Source organism: Calidris pugnax, unplaced genomic scaffold, assembly GCF_001431845.1.
Source record: "Calidris pugnax isolate Ruff unplaced genomic scaffold, ASM143184v1 scaffold26, whole genome shotgun sequence".
In the NCBI taxonomy this organism is placed as follows: Eukaryota; Metazoa; Chordata; class Aves; order Charadriiformes; family Scolopacidae; genus Calidris; species Calidris pugnax.
In genome coordinates this window covers 151,628-157,463 of record NW_015090765.1, presented here as the reverse complement: position 1 = coordinate 157,463, position 5,836 = coordinate 151,628, and positions in this window count along the sequence as shown.

Sequence of the window (5,836 nt, the reverse complement as noted above, 5' to 3'; positions counted from 1 at the left end):
TTAAATGTGAATTGGATATACAAAACAGATTTACAGGTGTAGTTCATTTACTGAATTGCAATAAAATCCGTCTTCTGACGTGAAAAATAGCATTAATGTGCTATTTTCAAAAGCCTCTTATTATAATTTGGCTAATCATCTTTGCCTGACTTGCAGGTATGTATGACATTTTAGTGTCTAATTTCAGGAGACATTTTTTGTACAGTTTTGTAGCCTTCTCACAAGCAATTGTGGTCAGTCAGACTGCCATCAGCGGGAGAGATACCCACTCAGTAATCAGGGAATGGGGAGAACAGGGAGGCAAAGGGACTAATGCAGGTCTTGGAAAGTGTCTGTGAGTACATACACACATATGTGCTGCCATTTACGTTAGCTTAAAACAACTTTCGATCCTAATAACCAAATTTAGTGGAGGTCTCCAAATTTTGTGTTCTGAAAACCACAATTACTCAAGTCTATGTACTGTGCACTTGACCTTTCTCTTTATGTGTGAGGATCCATACAGAGAAGCAGGAACTGTTGGAAATTTAACTATCTGATGCTTCAAATATAAGGGTAAGTGAGAAAATAGCTCTGTCCTCTATCTGTGAGATTCTGACAGCACACCTGTGGCACACACATATTGCCTATCTTGCCTCTTTCCTATTTTTTTCACCCCTTCTTTGCCCAAGGTAAGATCTAACTTGATATCTAGTCCCGGAGGAGGAATTACTGGGTGGAGGGATTGTATTGGCACAGAGGCAAAAGTATGGTTCCTCCATCTCCATTCATTCACTTTTTGAGTCATTTGAAGTACATACCAATGTAGTGGAGCCCTGTATAATCTTGGTTCATTAGATACTGCTCTGCTTATCTCACCTTGAAACTGGTTCTGCCTGCCTTACTGTGTATTAAATCTAGTCTTTAGATTTGAGTGGAGTGGTAAACAAATGTGAAGGCAACTCATTGGTGGTTATGTTTTTGTAACTTTTCTGCTGCCCATGTTCTGAAAGTTTTATATGTCAATTGTATGAGAAGGAGGGAGGCCAAGTCAGTCTTACTCACTTTCATCTCCTGCTTCATCCAAAATGCACTCTCCAGGACATCCCTGCTTGACAGAGGGGTTGGACAAGGTGACCGCCAAAGGTCCCTTCCAACCCCTGTCACTGATTCTCTGGTTCCTCCCCAGGTACAATGACAGGAACAGGTAAGAAGGCTGAATGCCACTTCCCCCATTTTGTATGGTTTCTGCCACTCCTTAGTAGCCCAGTGTCTGCAAAGGAGAGCTCATCGTTTGGGTGCACTGGTTTTCCTTTCTTTTAGGGAGCTGCCCTCCTTTTTGTCAGCTATAGACAGCCAAACCTGGTTATTCTTCTTACCTGCATGTTAGCAGTGGCTAACCTCTGCTTTGACACATTTCTGTTTGAAGCTGACAAATACAGAAGGTAATTTTCTCAGCCTAGGAACAGTGGTTCAAGTTAGGGCTATTCTGAAGTTGGTGGGGTTCACTCTTTGTCAAACTGTATGAGCTCATCATTGGATGCTTTATATCATCAGGGAAAATGCAGAGGGAAGGAATTTGATCATTATTTGGAGGTACCTCTGCTTCACCTCTACACCTCCCAGCCCTGGTCTGTGGTGGAGGCTTTTTTTTTTAAGCAAAACAAATAAAAAGTGTTAAGATCTCTCTTGGAGGAATCAGTCTTCCTGAGCTAGTGGTGATTTCTGCAATACCATTCTGCAAAACTGATGGTGTCATCCTGTGGGCTCAGTGGGGGAGATGCTGACAGGGTGAACTCAGCCTGTCCCATGCTCTGATGAAGTGCTGGTGGCCTGAGCCTTGGACTGGTTTTGAGGGATGCAGTTGTGAGCTCAATACCTGCCGTCAGGTGTGCTGTGCTTGTATGAGATGCCAAACCTGCCTCTCTTGGAAACAGACCATCTCAATTCCCTAGACCTGCTGCTTCTCATTCCTCTGCAGAGGCACTATGGGGATGGATGTGGGGCAGGCCTGGATGGAGGTAAGTGTGAGGTAAGTGCATCTTCAGAAACATATTTGCTTCGTCCCAGGTGGCCTCGAACCTTTCAGACTTCCTGCAAGGGGAAGGAACAAAAAGAACAGGGGCCTTGGTGAGCAAAGCGTTGTGCTGCTGCTGGATTCACAGCACTTTTCCAAATGTCAGGTCTAAGGTGGTTTTATAGAAGGTGGTGCTTACTAACATTTTTTGGAGAGGACAGTGTGAGTACTAGGCAATGATTATCTGTGGACTAACTGGTCTAAACACATGGGTCTAGAAATGTACTTGGGTTATGGTTTGTTGTAGTGATGACTTGGAAAGTTGTCATAAAGAAATACAAAGGTCCAAGCACGTTTTTGTCTAAAAGTTATTTCACATAGCAAGAGGTCTCCTTTTTTTCCCCTATTAACTCAAAGATGTATCCTCTTTGGTAAAACATACTGTGTTCAGCCCTGCAATAAATAGGAGTGGCATTTTAAGATGCAGATCCTACAACATTTAAAATATCACTGGTGGATCTGATGTTTGTTTCAGGCAAGTTTTCCTACCAGTGGCATAAAAAGACTTAAACAAGAAGTATAAATGAACATGAGAGATTCTTTTAGGCTCCTGGTGACCAGAGGAACCCCAGGTTTCATCTCTGATTGAGATAAGCCGTGGGGGAGGTCCTGCTCCCAAAGAAAGGCACTGTTAAATTGTAACTGAATGCTGATTACTGAAAATGGGGGGAGGTCCTGCTCCCAAAGAAAGGCACTATTAAATTGCAACTGAATGCTGATTACTGAAAATGTTATTTTATGTAGAACTCAACAACCTACTTGGTAGCTTGGGAAACCCTTTGATACTGAGACAGAAAGTATAAGTGCAAAAGTTTGAGTTATTAATTTCAGAGGAAAACAGTTGTCCAAACCCCAGTATACATGCGGAGATGAGGTGGGCTTAAAACTACAGCTCTGAGATATGTGTATGAAAAGCTTTGGAATAATTAAATATTTGAAAGTATTTCCTCATTTGTCTTTCTGCCTCTTTCCCTCTTTCCTTCTGGCATCTACTCCCCACCCTGGCTGTTTTCAAGCTTCTGACCCAAGCACTCATTATGCCTGCTCAGTCCTGTTAAATTTTGGGTCAATATGATGCACGGTTGCTCAGCCTGGCAGACCTACTGCTTCTTGGTCCATTGCAGTACAAATGAAATGGCAATCTAGTGACTTCAAATCATGGTTGTGTATCATTAAATAATAAAATTTAACAAGGATTATAAAGCAGTCTTTATCCCAATTTTTTCAGACAAAAGTGTTCAGCTCTACTCAGGAGATGAGGTGCAGAATTTCTGGAGCAGTTTTTACATCTGACTGCCCTGTGGCAGCTTACCTCACAGGTGAGGCAGCTTCGACTGATACTTAAAGTATCAGTGGAGATGAGGTGCAGAATTTCTGGAGCAGTTTTTACATCTGACTGCTCTGTGGCAGCTTAGTCTTGATCTCACAGGTGAGGCAACTTCGACTGATACTTAAAGTATCAGGTTTTTATTTTTAATTGCTGAAAAAAAACCCAAGTAGTGCTATTTGGGGTCTCTTCCTGTTGAACTGCCCCCAATATGTTTGTTTTTCTTTCATCATTCTTAACTTATTGCTGAAGCTGGGTCTCAGGAATTTTTCTAGCTTCTTTCTTCCAGCAAGATCTCAGTACCCAGTGTGTTCATCTGTCACTGTGACTCCGTAGTTGAATAGAAATAGTTAAGAAGGCTGCAGAAAGACATCTGTGTTGAGGTCTTCTGTCTGTTTTTTGTCTTTAAAGAGATATTTTAGTGGCAGTAGTTCATCATAAACAAATGAGTGTTATATGTGAAATAATAGCTAGCGTCCTTTACAAAGCACTCCGAGATTTGTGTATAAGAAATGATTTCATTAACTAAGATAAATTTTATATTGTTCCTGTTTGTTTTCTAAGCTGTGTTGAGACCTTTTGATCTAACTCAGGCATTCAGCAATATTTATGTGTCACTTTATATTTTAGTTTACAGAAGTAAATAAGATGCTTTGCTTTTACTGGGTCCCAGAAAGCTTTGGTTTGGGAATATGGCTTTTCCGTGTCTCTTACTGTTTTTTCTGCTGCACTCATCACATGTAGATTTTATGTCTTTTGTCAAACCTTGTGATGAATTTTAAGTTAATATTGGTCACGGTCATTGAGGAACCTGTTGAGAAATGGCCTGAAGTATGTAACACCTATTCTGTCAGGTAGCTTGTAGTCACGTGCATTTGGGAGAATTGTTTGTAGAGACTCCTTGACTGGTATCTGCAGATGAGATGGGGCCAATCCCCATCGTAGGTATGACTGTTTATTCACAAGATCATGGAAACTGTTGAGAAAGTCTTAATTCATTTATTACTTTCTGTTGGGAAGATGAGGCTGGGGGGGTATGGTGCAGGGCTGGAGAATCCTTGGAGTGTTTAATGGGCAGCTTTATGCATTTATAGATGAGTTGGACTAAGACTGAAACCGTCCAGAAGATACAATAGGTTCTTTCTCATTGGATTTTAGAAGAGAATAACTTTGATCATTTCAAAAGCAATGAAGCCTGATGCTCCAGTGAGACAGGGAAGTGGTAATTTATAGCTACCATTAACGAAACAAAGAGAAAGACTGAGAGGAAAGCTTTGCTCTGAAGATTTACTAATGTGTATAAACCACCCTTGTTGTCTAGAAATAGCTTGGCATTTCTCACAGAACAAAACAAAAGAGAAAAGGCAGCAAAAAGGGGGTGGGAGGGAGGGGTAGAAAAAGAACACTGGCCGCTTTCCCTTGCTGTGAAAGGTCAGACAACATGTAGGAAATTATAATTTCAGTGAATTAATGGATAGACAGCTTTTACCTGCCAAAGGAAGGACAGCTGTGAGAGGAGGTGGGATGGGGCCAGGGATGGTGGTGTGATGTTGTGGGTTCTGGTGCAACCTACAGCCAGGGACTTGAGGCGCTGCAGTGGGGTGTAATTGGTAAAAATTGTGATGCTGTATTTTTGAAGAAACACGAGCAAGGTGGGAGTAGGTTGTGTATACCTGGGCTGTGACAGGATATACAGGGTCTTTGCAGGGGCTTGTCTGCCCAGATGGCCAAGAAAGCCAACAGCATCTTGGCCTGTATCAGGAACAGTGTGGCGAGTAGGACCCGAGAGGTGATTGTCCCCCTGTACTGGGCACTGGTGAGGCCCCACCTCAAGTACTGTGTCCAGTTTTGGGCCCCCTACCATAAAAAAGACATGGAGGTGCTGGAGCGGGTCCAGAGAAGGGCAACAAAGCTGGTGAGGGGTCTGGAGCACAAGTCTTATGAGGAGAGGCTGAGGGAGCTGGGGTTGTTCAGCCTGGAGAAGAGGAGGCTGAGGGGAGACCTTCTTGCTCTCTCCAACTCCCTGAAAGGAGGGTGTGGAGAGGTGGGGGTCGGTCTCTTCTCCCAAGTCACAGGCGACAGGACGAGAGGAAGTAACTTCAAGTTACACCAGGGGAGGTTCAGGCTGGATATTAGGAAAAATTTTGGTTGATGTAGTGCTGGGAGGTCTGGTTTAGTGATGGTGATGCTTCTTGTTTGTTATGTGGGTGTCTGTTTTTGTCAGTCAGGTTGATGGTTGGACAAGATGATCTTTAAGGTCCCTTCCAACCTAGAAGATTCTGTGGTGATTCTGAGAGGGAGGGGGGGCTCTCTGGGCCGCTCCAGCCCAGGGGAGCCACGGTTCCCCTGCACTTGCCGCTGGCACCCTCATTCTGCGTGTGGGGTGTTTTGGGTGCTCCCGGCACATCTGTGTTTGGGGTGCCGTGCAGGTGTGCGAGGCCCGGTGCGGCGGG